Source organism: Dendrobates tinctorius, unplaced genomic scaffold, assembly GCF_039654945.1.
Source record: "Dendrobates tinctorius isolate UK_male_01 unplaced genomic scaffold, ASM3965494v1 ptg000022l, whole genome shotgun sequence".
In the NCBI taxonomy this organism is placed as follows: domain Eukaryota; kingdom Metazoa; phylum Chordata; class Amphibia; order Anura; family Dendrobatidae; genus Dendrobates; species Dendrobates tinctorius.
Genome location: NW_027361690.1, coordinates 59,693,109 through 59,710,724, shown reverse-complemented (window position 1 = coordinate 59,710,724; position 17,616 = coordinate 59,693,109).

Sequence of the window (17,616 nt, the reverse complement as noted above, 5' to 3'; positions counted from 1 at the left end):
AAATCATTGAAATGGATGGTAAACAGCATGCAAATGGAATGGAAACAGCATGGGAAAGGTTTCTGGATACATCTCTGACACCCAGGTCGCTGATAGGAACAATGTTGTCAGAGTATTACTCCACTTTTACGGACTGACAATAAAACATACAAAACTGGAGATAAAATGGGTTTTATTGGAAAACATTTTTTAGGAAACATTGTTTCATGTATAATGACTTGCACTGAAGGCAAAAATAAAAAGAGAAAAAAAAATACTTCTCCACCCCTTAATGGCCGGGCCATACCTTCACAAATATCTCAGGCAAATCTGGGAAGGTTTTTAGAAACCGCTGAAAAAAAAGTGGAGCATGTGGGCCAGATATGTCTGGTCTATTAGACCTTTCAAAAAATCTGGGGCGGTATGCTGTCATCATGTAAGCAAATTAGTTTCAGCAGAGCCTGTTGCTGCTTCACCAAATCAGTGTTGCAGTGCTTCCAGTTTATGAATAGTACGGACGACATGCTCCAAGATGACAATTCGGAAAGAGAAGATGAAAAAGAGGAGGGAGTGCAGGAAATGGAGTAGGAGGTGGAAGATACCATGATGGAACTAGGGTCCGCAATCCTTGGCATTGGTAGTATGTGTGCCATGCCAGGGTGCGACTAGGTCCCGACCTCTACAAGGTTCACACATTTTGTTGTCAGGGACATGTAGCATCCCTGGCCACATGCACTTGTCCACGTGCTGGTTGTTAAGTAAACCTTCCCAGTAATAATATTGGTCAGAGTACGGGTTATGTTATGGGACATGGGCTGGTGTAAAGCAGGGATTGCATACTGTAAAAATTAGTGGTTGCTGGGGACTGAGTACCGAGGGATGAATGCTGCCATTAGGTTGCGGAAAGCCACAGTGTCTACAAGCCTAAACGGCAACATTTTCAGGATAAACTGTCTTAAAATGTTGCCGTTTAGTGTTTGGTCCTGTAGGTGGGTGGCTGGTTATTTTCGCTTGCGCTCCAAAGGCCTGGGTTAGGGATAGCTGAACACTGCACTGGTACAAGGAAGCGGACATGATATCTTATAGTGCTTGTGAATGTGCAATGACAGGTGCAAGGCAGGAGGCATCCGTGGGAAGAGGTAGGGTTATCACCCGCAGACACTGATTGTGGACTCAAAAATTCGGTCCACCTAGTCTAGTGCTTTAATGTAATGTGACTGAGCATGGTGGTGAGGCTGTATTAGTCAGGCCCCTGCTGCTCTTGATATGCCACAGGTTCCAAATGACTATTCTTTTATTATCCACAATTTTTTTTAAAAAAGTGCCAGACTGGGGAACACCTAACGCTTGGCATGGGAACTTGCCGCATGTGGGTACTTCTGGAAACAGATGCCAGCCTTCTCTCTCTGGTCACCCCACTGCCTCTTCCTGCCTGTTTTGGTGCTGTTTATCCCTCCTCCTCTACTGGCCTTGCTTTGCATGACACCATCCCAAGTTGGGTCAGTACCTTCGTCATCCACCACCTCTTTCACTTCTGCACTCTGGTCCTCCTGACTTGTACATTTAAGAACAACACTTGTTGACAACTGTATCTCATCTTCATCTACCTCCTGAGACAATAACTATCATTCCCCACCATCCTCTTCTTCTGACCATGGCTGCTCAAATATTTTGATTAAACACGAGTTCCTCTTGTCCCTATTGAAACGTACAGGTTGAGAGGACAGAATCAATACATGGAAATGTAGAGAGCTCCTCCGAGTGTCCAAATGTGGGATCACTTGCCTCCTGGGAGTCACTATAGTGGGAGAAATGAGAATCAGGATGAGGATTATGTGGTCTATATTCTTGGCTAGTGAGACTGGATCGTGTAGAACAGGATGGTGCTGGGAAACATACTGGAAATAGTATCTGAAATCCAACCAATCACCTGTTTGCACTGATCTGGTTTCAAGAGTAGTGTCCCTTATCCTTCTGCAAAGTGGGACTCGAAGCAAGGTCTCAGGATGAGCATGTTTGTGTAAAGATCAGTCAGGGTCGTAGTCATGACCGAGGACACCAGGGCACCTAAGCCCTGGCTTCCCTTAACAGACACACTACATTAATCTTGTAGTACACTTGTCTCCACATTCCTGGTGCTCCTGAGGTCCACCCTTCTTTTCGTGGGGTTGCGTTTGGCTTCATGTGAATGAAAAGAGGCACAGTCCAGGTAAAGCTCAAAATGCAAAACTTTACTTTCAGTTCTGCTCAGCACATCCAAAAACATTCCATCATCTACATCAGTTTCCATGTTACATGGTACTGCATCTTTCCCTTCTCCTCTCTCCCTGTCACACGACTCGAGATCGGGTCATCCCGCATTGTACGTTTTCCCGGCATCCTCGTTGTGTAAGCTCCCTGTATACAAGAGGTCCCTCATCTGTTTTGCCCCGGCACCAAGGGACTCCACCCATGCTAGCAATCTCCTCATACTGAGAGATCCGTCCGTCTGTCCTGCCGTGTCCTGTACTGCAATCTTCTTACTGGGAAACTCTCTCTCCTGCTTCTTAGGCACTCAATCTCCTCTCACCTCAGCTGTCACTTCACTAGCTGGCATGCTGTCTCTGGATGGCTGGGCGTGTACTTCAAACATTGCGGGGCCACTGCGTTGTCCCCAGGGCATTAGCCCCTATGGATGGTGGGGGGGCTCCCGGGCCCCAAGTGAGCACCTTCAGCTCCCTAGTCCGACTAACTATAAGGCTGTGTGCCCACGTAGCGATTTTTAAGCATTTTTGCAGCGATTTTCAGCGCGAAAACGCTGTGAAAACATTTAAAAATCGTGTACAGAATGCCCCCCATGCATTCCTATGGCATTCCGCACATGCAGTGCTAATGCTGCGCTTTTTTCCGCGGCGGAATCGCATCGCGGAAAAAATCGCAGCATGCTCATTCTTTTGTGCGGAATTGCAAAGAATTGCCGCGATTCCGCACCCATAGGAATGCATGAGAATCACTGACTTCCCGCATGTGGCTATGCCCACCATTCAGGAAGTTAAGCGTCTCATGTGCGGTTGGTACCCACGGTGTGGAGGAGAGGAGACTGTCCTCCAGGCCCTGGGTACCATACCCCTGTAAAAAAAAATAAAAAATAAAAAATCGGGGTATATGTACCTTCTGGCATCCCGCGCTGCATTCCCGGCCTAAGCGTTCCCAGTAATGCCTTGCGGCAAGGTCCTGTGATGACGTAGTCTCGCATTACTCTGGCGGTCTCGCGAGATCGCTATAGCAACGCGAGACTACGTCATCACAGAAAGTTGTGGGAAGCAGGGTGTGTTGCAGTCTGCGCTGCCGAGATTAACAAATCACCTGGGATGCAAGATGTAGTAGCAGTGTACTCCTTTATTTCCTCCTACGCGTTTCGGCGCCCTTCCTGGCACCTTCCTCAGGGATATAGTATATCCCTGGTGAAGGTGCCAGGAAGGGCGCCGAAACGCGTAGGAGGAAATAAAGGAGTACACTGCTACTACATCTTGCATCCCAGGTGATTTGTTAATCTCGGCAGCACGGACTGCAACACACCCTGCTTCCCACAACTTTCTGAAGGTTTTTCCACGTGCAAGTGGTTGGTGGAGGTCCTGCAGCAGTTGATTCTGTGATATGCTCTCAAGCCAGTTGTGGGTTACACAACTGGAATAGGTGAGTGGAACTGTATTATACCACTCATACTTCAAGTGTCACTAGTGATAGGGCACTATTGCGCCTCTTGTTCCCCCCACCATTTTTTGTATTGATACGTCATCACAGGTCTCGCAAGGCATTACTGGGAACGCTGTGGCCCGGGATGGCAGCGCGGGACGCCGAAAGATAAATATACCCCGATTTTTTTTAGCATTTTAGCATTCTATCTTTTACTATTGATGCCGCATAGGCGGCCTCAATAGTAAAAACATGGTCACACTTGTCAAACACTATGTTTGACGAGTGTGACCAACCTGTCAATCACTTTCCAAGCGATGCTTCAAATCGCTTGGAAAGTGCTTGAATATCGCACGCGAAAATCGCGGCAAAATTGCGATCATAATCGCGGTAAAATAACTCGTGATTTCTGGGAAGGAGTCCGGTTTTTAGTGTCCGGAATAAAACGCTACGTGGGCACATAGCCTAAACCAGGAAATTCCCTATCTTACCCACAGCAGTCCCCTCCTATGTGGTTAACTATTTGCTAACTATACTACTATGTACACTGTTGTGAACTCTACACTGCCATCTTGTGGCCAAACTAAATGCTGCACTGTCCCTATTATATACATGGTGCAGTAAAGACAGCACAAATTACACATATCATAGGCATCTGGAACAACAATAAATAAATACATATTAAAGTACATTAACATGATAGGGGGATTAAAGGGGCAGGCTCTACATCCCCTTACATTTGTCGTGTTCTCGCAGCAGGTACAGCTTCATCTGGCTCATGGTCTCAGCCTCTCCTTGCTCCTTTAGCAGTAGTCCATTTCTCCATCCCTTACACACCCTATGCATTTTAAATTAGGCAGATATTTATATGCCTGAAAACTATCCAGTATTATAAGGAAAAGAAAAATATGTAGCCCTGAAAAGGACGTTTCTTTTAATGGAGCAGTGGTGTACAAGCATTGCAATAGCACTATTAAACCCTGCCTTTAAGCCTGTAATCCAAAATTATCCCTCCACTGAAAGCAGGTAACAGCAGTTTTACTAGAGAAAAGATAATATTTAGGCTACGTGCACACGCTGCAGAGTGGGGTGCAGATTTGGCCACGTGGATTTTGTAAAATCTGCTGGTAAATCTGCAGGTCAAAAGACCTGCGGTTTTGGAATTAAAAGGGTGGGGGATGTTTTTAGTGGAGTGGAGTTCCTGAAATTCGGTGAGATCAGGGTTAAATATAATTTACCGTCATCTGAGCTAGTCTTTTACACCATGTTGAAAGACAGAATTTGGAAATTCATAAAAGGGAAGACTTTGAATTATGAAATGCTGTCTTCACTATTGTGCAACCTTAAAAATAAAAACCTCTGGAGTCTGCGTAATTTGTATAGATCTGTTATCAAAGACCTAACGAGCCACAAAAGCATATACATGAAGAGATGGGAGTCCGATTTCGGTGCTGATATCCGTCTCGAGAATTGGAACGATGCCATCAAAAACACTTACAATTCCAACATATCAATGGGTCTTCATGAGAGTTATTTCAAATTGTTAAATAGGTGGTACTATACCCCGACGAGGTTATCGCATTTTAACACAGAGCTATCTTCCTTGTGCTGGAGAGATTGTGGACTCCAAGGGAACCTCTACCATATTTTCTGGGGTTGTTCAAAAATCAAAAACCTCTGGCTTCAGGTCACACAGCACATTAACCTCATTGCTAAGGACTTCATAATTACACCCGAAAGAGCACTTCTTTCTTTAGACATGGAACAATTTGATGATTCGGTAAGACACATTATCATACACATCCTCTTAGTGACCAAGACCATGTTAGCACAATGGTGGAAGAAAGCAGAGGTTCCCAAGTTTTCAGACATACTTGACAAGATAGGCCAACACAGCGATTTAGAACGCAGATTTGCGATTAACAACAATCACATTCACAAATACTCAAAAAAATGGAAGACATGGAACAACAAATTTCATATCAACTAGACTTAACAAGAGGCACTATATTTTGAAGTTTAAACCTGGGCGCTTTAGTACTGGGAGCTGTATCTCCTTCCAAGAATGTTACCCCATAATAAGGATTGTCGATTTTTTTTTTCTTTTATGTTGTTATTCGATATATGTTATTCTATGCCTGTTTGTGGGTTCTCTAGTTTTTAAAAAAATTTTTCGTACCTGTACAAGGTTGTTTATTCCCCACTCCCTTCCCTCCCTTCCTACCTTCCTTTCCCTACCCTGTTTATTTCAAAAAAACCAATAAAATTTTTTGAAAACAAAAGACCTGCGGTTTTACCTGCGGATTGCTCTGCGGTTTTGCCCTGAGGTTTTTCATCTCCACAATGGAAGAGATGGCAAACCGCAGGAGAATCCGCAGAAAGAATTGACATGTCAATTCTTTCTGCGGTTTCAAAATGGCAGGAAAACCGCATGGAAAAATCCACACCGTCTGCACTGCGGTTTTTAATATCCATTGGGAATAATGGTACTGTACACCGCAGCAAAAACTGCTGCGGACCCGCAGCGGCCAAATCCGCTGCGGAACCGCAGCAGAATCCGCAGTGTGTGCACACAGCCTTAGCCCTGAAAAGGACTGGTATTTTAACAATTCAGCAGTGGTATACAAGTACTGGAACAGCTATATTAAACCCTGCCTAGATACCTCTAATCTAAAGCTATCATTCTACTAAATGCACGTTAGAGCGGTTTTACCAGAGAAAGCAAAATATTTATCTCTGAAAAGGACTTTTCTTTTAACAGAGGACCGAAGGAGTACACAAGTACTACTTTACAATAGCAATATTAAACGCTGCCTATTCTACATGCCTGCCATAATATACACTTTCCTTCTTATAACAACTCTCCCTGAACTGCTTCCCGAGGACAGTGTGCTAAGCATCTTGCTACCCGGTCTTATATAGGACTTCATGACGCAATGCAGCCGGCCAATCATATTAATGACAGTATCCAACATGCCTAGGGCATTACCGTGTATGTCATGTTTTTTGGCAGTCTAGGTGCCAAATATGCGGGGCGGTGACTTGAACATGGTGCTTGAGCATCCACAATACTCAATCGAGTAACGGAAGTACCCGAGCACCCATATGTTCGATCGAGTATTGAGCAGTGGCAAGCACACTCCCTCATCACTAGTTGAAATGTTGCATGACATTATATAGTGAATATAAAGACTCACAGTGATTAAATGCCTGAAGGGCTAAAATAAAGTCTTTTTCTTTAAGAATTTGGTCATGAATGTGCACTATTACACTGTCCACAAGGGGGACATAGGTTCCTCATCCTCAGGATGGGATGAAGTTCCAGAGGTAGGACCACTCACTGATCACACATTTATCATCTTTCCTGTAAGAAATGTTTTTGATAGGATAAACCTGTTCAATGGAACTTTTGTTACTCACAGCCTTGTTCATTCACACAGTGTACCAAATAATAGAGCCCAAAGATAATGTCATTTTCCACATCCTAATGACATTACAGACTTACCCAATTCATTTATTATGCTGATGAAAATATATTTATATGTGTTACTTTACTGATAACTGATCATCATTCATATTGGATAAAACCTATTGATACTTGTATGTACTATTGTTCACTAATTACACAAATGGCCCAGACTCTCATTCCTATGGAGTCCGACTGCTTTTCTATGAAACCACAAAAGCTACATGTATAATGAGTGAGTCGGTCATCTGTATATTACTGGATGTATTTAGCAACTTTTTGGTGTTTTTTATTTCTTCCTTTTATGTAATAAATCTTGACACATCCATTATTTGGCCCTTAAAAAGGTTGAGTTTCTTTGATTTTATGTCAGGATACATATTATATCTGGAAATTAATGTGCTTTTTATGTCATAATGTAGGCATCTTTCTTTCATTTGTTACTTGTTTGATATGTTGAAGATACAAAAACTATGCCTATCCTTTGTTTTCTACTTAAACTGGACAAGGACTAAACTATTACACTCATGCATCTTATATCTCAGCGGCATTAGCTCCTGGGCAGTGGAAATTGCTATTTTTAATCCAGCTGAGAAGTCACAAGGGTTATCTGTAAGACATATTACCCAGAGGTTAGAGAAACAAAATATATTACTTTTTTTAATGGGACCTTATTTAAATATATACATATGCATTATTCTTTTCAGTTAGCCATTAAAAGGTATCAACCACTGAGGACTCTCAATTCTGAATATTTATTCTTGGCTTGGAATTTATGCAGCTATGCATTTTTGCAGGTAGAGTTTTAGATTTATTAACATACCCCATCAAGTGTATAAGATTATTGTATTAGATTAGAAAAATTCTCTGCATATACAGTTGTGGCCAAAAGTATTGACTCCCCTGCAATTTTGTCAGATAATACTCAGTTTCTTCCTGAAAATTATTGCAAACACAAATTCTTTGCTATTATTATCTTCACTTAATTTGTCTTAAATGAAAAAACACAAAAAGAATTGTCCTAAAGCCAAATTGGATATAATTCAATACCAAACATAAAAAAGAGGGTGGACAAAAGTATTGGCACTGTTCGAAAAATCATGTGATGCTTCTCTTATTGGTGTAATTAACAGCACCTGTAACTTACCTGTGGCACCTAACAGGTGTTGACAATAACTAAATCACACTTGCAGCCAGTTGACATGGATTAAAGTTGACTCAACCTCTGTCCTGTGTCCTTGTGTGTACCACATTGAGCATGGAGAAAAGAAAGTGTCATGATCCAGGACGGGATTTCGCTTTGACCCGTCCTGGTTAGACTATGGGTTAATTGTGCTGCCTCTCTCTGGCAGCAGGAGGCAATTTAGTGCTCACTGGACCTGGGTCCGGTGTCAGTTATACTCCTGCCCTGGGCTGAGTTAAGTGACCTCTTGTATACGTGTGCCTTGTGCCTGATATCTTGCTTGCTTTTTCGGTTGTGATCTGGTTCTGTCCCTGTTACGAGTTCTGCCTGACCCTCTTGTACTGCGCTACCTCTCGTGTATGACCCTCTGCTTGTGACCCGACTCCTCTCTGCTCGTCCCCTTGGTACCACGTCGCCCTCTTGTGTATGACCTTTGGCTCTGTCTGACTACCCGTCTGTTTGTCTCTCTGTACCTCGTTTGCCCGTACTGCTGTGACCTCTGTTTTGCCTGACTCTGAGTTGTTTGTATGGTGTCCTGTCCTATCTGAATACAGGACGCTAAGCCCCGCCCCCTTGCAGTCACATGACCATAGGTCCCGTGCAGACTATTCAGTTTCAGTGTCCGCAGGTCCTATGCATCTTTACTTTCCAGCACTGACTGGATCCTGACACTATTAGCCTGAAGCACGCATGGTCACCTCTGCTGCCCTGCTCCCCAGGTAACTCTTAGCACTGCTTCTGTTCTCAGGACACGTGCACTGGCTCTATGAGCAAGTGCAGTGCGGTGTCTTTGACAGAAAGAAGACCAAAGATCTGTCTGAGGGCTTGAGAAACCAAATTGTGAGGAAGCATGAGCCATCTCAAGGCTACAAGTCCTTCTCCAAAGACCTGAATGTTCCTGTGTCTACCGTGCGCTGTGTCATCAAGAAGTTTAAAGCCCATGGCACTGTGGCTAACCTCCCTAGATGTGGATGGAAAAGAAAAATTGACAAGAGATTTCAACGCAAGATTGTGCGGATGTTGGATAAAGAACCTCGACTAACATCCAAACAAATTCAAGCTGCCCTGCAGTCCGAGGGTACAACAGTGTCAACCCGTACTATCTGTCGGCATCTGAATGAAAAGGGACTGTATGTAGGAGACCCAGGAAGACCCCACTTCTTACCCCGAGACATAAAAAAGCCAGGCTGGAGTTTGCCAAAACTTACCTGAAAAAGCCTAAAACGTTTTGGAAGAATGTTCTCTGGTCAGATGAGACAAAAGTAGAGCTTTTTGGGCAAAGGCATCAGCATAGAGTTTACAGGAGAAAAAAAGAGGCTTTAAAAGAAAAAAACACGGTCCCTACAGTCAAACATGGCGGAGGTTCCCTGATGTTTTGGGGTTGCTTTGCTGCCTCTGGCACTGGACTGCTTGACCGTGTACATGGCATTATGAAGTCTGAAGACTACCAACAAATTTTGCAGCATAATGTAGGGCCCAGTGTGAGAAAACTTGGTCTCCCTCAGAGGTCATGGGTCTTCCAGCAGGACAATGACCCAAAACACACTACAAAAAGCACTAGAAAATGGTTTGAGAGAAAGCACTAGAGACTTCTAAGGTGGCCAGCAATGAGTCCAGACCTGAATCCCATAGAACACCAGTGGAGAGATCTAAAAATGGCAGTTTGGAGAAGGCACCCTTCAAATATCAGGGACCTGGAGCAGTTTGCCAAAGAAGAATGGTCTAAAATGCCAGCAGAGCATTGTAAGAAACTCATTGATGGTTACTGGAAGCGGTTGGTCGCAGTTATTTTGGCTAAAGGTTGTGCAACCAAGAATTAGGCTGAGGGTGCCAATACTTTTGTATGGCCCATTTTTGGAGTTCTGTGTGAAATGATCAATGTTTTGCTTTTTGCTTCATTCTCTTTTGTGTTTTTTCACTTAAGACAAATTAAATGAAGGTAATAATACCAAAGAAATTGTGATTGCAATCATTTTCAGGAAGAAACTGAGTATTATCTGACAAAATTGCAGGGGTGTCAATACTTTTGGCCACAACTGTAGAAAACCTTCACATGCATTGTATTAATGTAGTGGTATGCAAAGTATTCTGAATTTCATTCTTAAATCAGTAAAGTATAAATAGTCAAAACAAAGTGTTAATTGGCATTGTCACAAGTAATACAAAATCTCATGTAGCATAAAAGCATATTTGGGAATTACAAACAGCATAAAACCTATAGACATCACACATTAATAGTGTTATTTGTGAAATTCTAGCATCTATTTGATTTTAGGCAACACACACCCAAATATCTTGTGGATCCATACAACCTTGTTATAGTAACTAGCCATAGTACAGACTTAGATGTATTCTACTCAACCTCTATGTGCTACTTATTTAATACATAAGGATACAGCATTATATTAGAATAGCTATGAACCCGTTGTACACCTGAGTGGTGAGCATTTTTATTGGTATATGGTCTCCCATCCTGGTATGTGCTGCCCCCCTCCTATCCTGGTGTGCATGGCACCCCTCATCCCTATCCTGGTATGCATGGTACCCTCACCCCCTCCCCAATCCTGGTAAGCATGGCACCCTATTCCTCATCCTGGTATGCATGGTCCCCTCACCCCCCAATCCTGGTATGCATGGTACCCCCTTATCCCTATCCTTGTATGTATGGTCCCCTCACCCCCTATCCTGGTATGCATGGCCCCCTCACCCCCCAATCCTGGAATGCATGGTCCTTTCACCACTCAATCCTGGTTTGCATGGTCCCCTCACCCCCTATCCTGGTATGCATGGTCCTCTCACTTCCGTATCCTGGTATGCATGGTCCTGTCACCCCCCTAGCCTGGTATGCATGGTGCATGGTCCTCTCATCGCCCCTATCCCAATATGCATAGTCCTCTCACCCCCCCATCCTGGTATGCATGGTCCTCACACTCCCCCATCCTGATATGCATGGACTTCTCACCACCCAATTCTGGTATGCATGGTCCCCTCACCCCCCAATCCTGGTATGCATGCTACCCCTCACCCCCCAATCCTGGTATGCATGGTCCTCTCACCCCACAATCCTGGTATGCATGGTCCCCTCACTGTCCAATCCTGGTATACATGGTCCCCTCATCCCCCTTTTCGTGGTATGCATGGTCCCCTCACCCCCCTTTTGTGGTATGCATGGTCCCCTAACTCTCCTTTCATGGTATGCATGGTCCCCTCACCCCCCTTGCATGATATGCATGGTCCCCTCACCCCCCCTTTCATGGTATGCATGGTCCCCTCACACCCCTTTCATGGTATGCATGGTCCCCTCACCGCCTTTTGTGGTATGCATGGTCCCCTCACCCCCCCTTTCATGGTATGCATGGTCCCCTCACACCCCTTTCATGGTATGCATGGTCCCCTCACCGCCTTTTGTGGTATGCATGGTCCCCCTCACCCTCCGTTTGTGGTATGCATGGCCCCCTCACCCCCCTTTCGTGGAATGCATGGCCCCCTCACTCCCCTTTCTTGGTATGCATGGCCCCCTGACTCTCCTTTCGTGATATGCATGGTCCCCTCACTCCCCTTTTGTGGAATACATGGTCCCCTCACCCCCCTTTCATGGTATGCATGGTCCCTCACCCCCTTTTGTGGTATGCATGGTCCCCTCACCCCCCTTTTGTGGTATGCATGGTCCCCTCACCCCCTTTCGTGGAATGCATGGTCCCCTCACTCCCCTTTCATGATATGCATGGTCTCCTCACCCTCCTTTTGTGGTATGCATGGTCCCCTCACCCCCCTTAAGTGGTATGCATGGTCCCCTCACCCCCTTTTATGGTATGCATGGTCCCCTCACCCCCCTTTCATGGTATGCATGGTTCCCTCACTCCCTTTTCGTGGTATGCATGGTCCCCTCACCCTCCTTTCATGGTATGCATGGTTCCCTCACCCCCCTTGCCTGGTATGCATGGTCCCCTCACTCCCCTTTCGTGGTATGCATGGTCCCCTCACCCCCTTTCAAGGTATCCATGGTTTCCTCACTCACCTTTTGTGGTATGCATGGTCCCCTCACCCCCTTTCATGGTATGCATGATCCCCTCACCCCCTTTCATGGTATGCATGGTTCCCTCACTCCCCTTTCGTGGTATGCATATTCCCCTCTCCCCCCTTTCCTAGTATGTATGGTCCCCCTCACCCCTATTAAACTACACACATACAAAAAAAAACATTTATACTCACCCTTCTTTCCTGTGTTCCAGCGCTGTCACATTCTGATGGAGGCCGGGGGAGGAGTCTGGCGCCAGAATACGCCCATAGTGCTGTCCAGCAGCATATTGCTGATGACACACTGCAAATGTGTCTTCAGTAAAATGGCGCCGGATCGCGCTATGTGCATGCACGATTCTGGCCGCACTCCTGCCCCGGTCCCCGGCCGAAGAGAAGTGCCGCGGCAACGCTCCTCCTCAGGTGAGTACACCTCACCGCTGGATGCCTCATTCTGTCTGGAGCCAGACTGCGCAGGCGCGTTGTGCTTGCACAGACTATAAAGGATTCAGACATTGTGACGCTTAGCCCGTTAAATTATAGATACATGAGCAGATCTTACAAAATTAGAATTGGCCAACATATTTTCCTATGAAATTAGATTCATAGCAAAAATATTCTCTGCAATTGAAGGTATCTTATTATGCTCTGGAGTATTTCCAGACCCCAGAGCACAATAATTATAAGATTTAAAGAAAGACTTACATTACTGCTCACTGGTCACCACTCTGCTGCCTGCCATTTGGTCCTCAGAACTGCCTCAGTCATGACCTGAATCTCTAAGGCCTCTTTCACACATCAGGTTTTCGCCGTCAGGCGCGATCCGGCGCTTTTGACAGAAACCGGATCCGGCGAAATGCAATGCCGGATCCGGTTTCCCCCCCATTGACTTGCATTTGCGCCGGATCGCGCCGGATGGCCATGCGTTTCATCCGGTTTTCGCCGGATCCGGCAATGTGTCGCGATCCGGTGTCTGGAAAAAACGGCTACTGTAACGTTTTTTGTCTCCGGCGAAAAAGCCGGACACGCCGGATCCGGCGCGTCCGTCTTTTTCACACAATGAAAGCCTATGAGCGCCGCAATGCGCCTGATCCGGCGAAAGCCGGATCCGGTGGCCGGATCTGTTTTTTTTGGTCTGAGCATGCTCAGTAGCTCTGCCCACAAGACATATATAAAAGCAAGACAGTGGGACCCACAGCCACACCCAACATGCCACCCAAGAAAGCAACCAAGCGCAGCAGGAGAAGGCAGGAGACCACTGCAGCACCATCAGCACCACCACCACCCCAAATGGAGCAGCAAATGGAACATGCTGAAGAGGGGAGGCCAGCAGCAGATGAGAGACGGTAATTATCAAATCCCCCATTCCTCCAAACTAGGGCTATTGAATATCAAGATATTCATTGGCCCTTTGTTTCTCTTTATTCAACAGCCGCCCAATAGATGCAGCAGCAGCAGCAATGGCAGCAGCTGGAACACCACCCACAGGCATGGAGTGTGGCCACCAGGAAGACAGCACATCATCTTCTGGGAGCCCTCCCTCGCATCCTCAGCGTTTGACGGTAAGTTTTTATTTCCAAAATCCATCATCTCTGTAATATATGTCTATTCATTGCCTTTTATTTCAAAACAGGATTCACAAGATGAAGAGGAGCTCCCAGAAGAAGAAGGAAGGGGTGGACAGACACCTGGAGTGGGCTCACAATTGGTAAGTTTTTTGCATCAAACGCAGAAACACAACATCACACTACACACAACACATAGAAAACAATGTTCTGCAGACCACACAGCAAACAAATGCCTACATCCAAAGACATAACATTTTTTGTTTTCTTCTCTAGTCTTCCCAATCTAGTGCTCGGCCAAGAGGTCCTCGCAGTGCCTCCCAGGGTCGTCGGCGACAGCAACGCGGCGGTCACCAGCGTGTAAGTATAAATATTTTTGCTTTGTTTTTTTGCACTTTTTATTTCATTTCTTTTGTGGAGGCTAATTATGTTATTTTTGTCTTTTTCTTTAACAGCCTTCACAGCGTGCTCCCGACTCTGACGGTGAGGATGGAGGACTCGATGTGGACCACCTCATCGATCTCGTCAGAGAAAGGGAGCCGCTCTGGAATATGGCTGACCGCCGCCACACTGACCTTATCGTTACCCGACGACTCTGGGAGGAAATCTGTTCGCTCCTTGTGGGCCGCTGGGAGGACCTCGATGTTCGGGCCCAGATTAAAGAGCGTAAGTATATACAGTACCGGTTGCTTGATGTAAACCAGTGTTTCCCGAACTCCAGTCCTCGTGGTCCCCACGGATCATGTGTTCAGGATTTCTATTTACTATGGAAATCCTGAAAACATGACCCCTGGGGACCATGAGGACTGGAGTTTGTGAAACACTGATGTTGTATACTAACCACTCCTTTCTCGTTTCAGGGAACAGAATTGTGAATCGGTGGCGGTCTGTGAGGGATCGTTTCAAGAAGGAGTTCAATAAAGAGATGCGGGCCCCGAGTGGATCTGGAGGACGCAGGAGCAAGTACAAGTACGCACAAGCCCTGTCGTTCCTCCGGGAAACAATGGTCACTAGAAGGTAAATATTACACACCACATGTGAAAAAAAATGTTAGATGTAACTTTTTGTTTTCAGCCAGGGCCATACCATGTCAGTATTTTAATTGTTTTTTTTTCTCTTTATTCCACAGCACGGTGAGCAGCACTCGGGAGCCTGCACGATTGGACCCTTCTGAGGCGATCCCTGAGGAGACCGGCACCGAGGGACACTTCGACCGCCCCGGTACATCTGCACCTTCCCAGCCTTCCCACACATTCGACCCATCTGTCCCATCCACCAGCACAGGAGCATCGTGGCCGCCTACATTACATGAAGCTGCTGGTGAGGAGATCGCTTTCCCTTTACCCCACCCTTCTGCCCCTGCCACCTCTAGTACACCTGCGGGTACTGGGCGGCAGCGGCAGAGGGGTCAGGAAAAGAGTTATGCGCCAGAGTTCTTGCATCTGAATGCATCTTTCCAGAACTGTCTAAAAGTCTTGTCAGAGCAAATCTCCGCAGGCTTTCAGCAGATCAACTCCAGCATTCTGGAGGTGAAGACACTTCTGCAAACCATGCATTCAGAAGCAAGATCTTCGCCAAACCACACCTTTTTCAGGTCTGTTGTGGAGCGCATGGCAACACTATCTCCTACCCAGCAGATGCATGTAATGCATTCGTGCCACGGTGCTCTACAGCAGGTTACCTCCCAACCTCCACCTCCCACCACTGTAGTTCCTCCACCTGCACCCCCTCCAGCCACTTTCCATCCTCCCCCTCCTATTACATCTGCACCCCCTCCAGCCACTTTCCATCCTCCCCCTCCTATTACATCTGCACCCCCTCCAGCCACTTTCCATCCTCCCCCTCCTATTACATACCAGCAACCTCACCAGTACCAGCAACCTTCCCAGTACCAGCAACCTCCCCAGTACAAGACATCTCCCCACTTCCAGCAACCTGCCCCGTACCAAACTCCTTCCCCGTACCAAACTCCTTCCCCGTACCAAACTCCTTCCCCGTACCAAACTCCTTCCCCATACAACTTTCCATCAACATCATCTGCTCCTACAGTCCCTGCCCAACCCTCCACTCCACCGCCCACCACCTCTTCTGCCTCCCACATGTCCACCCATTCTGTAGCTTTTTCCACACCATCACCTCTAACTGTTCCTTCCCCACCACGATCCCAGTCCTCTCTCCACACTCCCATTGTCAAAGTGTCCCGCAGCCCCTCCAGCAGTATTTCCACCCCACACTACACCGAGTTATAATGTTTTTTTTGTAATAAAAATGCCCATTTGGTTGGTTTCAAACCTTTATTAAAAAAGTTTTTTTAACTTTAAAAACAGTTTACACAAAAAAAAATATTTTAATTAAAAGTTAAATTATTGTTTACACTGGTTGTCTGTCATTTCTTTCTGCGGCGAAATATGTTTAAAAAAAAGGTTAAATACAGGGTATTTAAAAGGTAAAAAGGTATTCAAAACCAGGTATATAACTGTGGGTAAATTTTAGCTTTTTGCCACAGTTGTGTTCCTGGTTGTGTTTGAAGCAAAGTATTTCACCTGAAAAGTTGTGTTTATTGTTGGTGATTTCCTAACAATGTACACAACTTTTGTTAAAAGGTGAAATACTTTGCATAAAACACAACCAGGTACACACCTGTGGCCTAAAGCTAAAAATAGTAAGACCATGACAAGATAGCCAACTTTGGTTGGCAAAGGTATATACTGTTGGTCCAGAAGGTACACAAGTTTGGTTAGGGCACAAATCTTTCACACTCTGTCATCCTGCCAGTGTACTCTGCCTTGAGGTGACATAAAGTATAGTGCAAAATTGTCCCTCATTACTGAAACCGTCACAGAACTTCTAGTGGTAATATTTCCAATGACAACATCCATCTTCGCCAGTAACTTGCTCTTCTCTCCAACCTGCACTTTCTCCTCTACAACCTGTCAAAGAAGGGCTGTAGGAACATGCTATATATAGTTTTCCAGTAGCCAATCCCGTTCGGAAGGCCACAAGGGTCAATTTTAAAAACCAGATCCGGCGTAATCCGTCGAAAAACGGATAGAAAAACGGATGAACCGGATGAGACGGATCCGGTTTTGTCTGTCAAGAACAAGACGGATCCGGCAGAAAACCGGATCCGGCACATCAGGTTTTACAAAACATTTGCCGGATCCGGCATTCCGGCACGACGCCGGATCGCGCCTGACGCCGAAAACCTGATGTGTGAAAGTAGCCTAAGCCATTCTATTATAAGCTGAGACTTCCAACTGCAAACAGGCCTTGGAAGTCATTGCATGCAACACTTCGTGATGTCATGAAAATGCAAAGCCATTGACCACTGAGACATGCTCATGGCTGGAAGTGCAGGCCTAGATTGAACAAGGCGGCAGCTATGATGCTGGCTGTCATGCAAGGTTTCTTATTTCTGCTTTTCTGCTGTCATGTTGTATTTTTGAACTGTTCACTCGAGTCCGTGACTGACGCGATCAGCAATTAGATAAGACTTCACATCGCACTTCTGTAATGTCATGACATACCATGAGCAGTGATCTCAGAGCAGTGTCAGACTGAAGAACATTGGGCCCACCAGAGAATTTGATTCTGAGGGCCCATCTTTCTCCCCCACTGAAGAGCCCCATGTCAACTGCAAGGTTTGCACTATGAACTCTCCTGAAGGAGAAGCCAAGGCCCACCGGAGGATTCTCCGGTTCTCTGGTGGGCCAGTCCAACCCTGTCTCAGA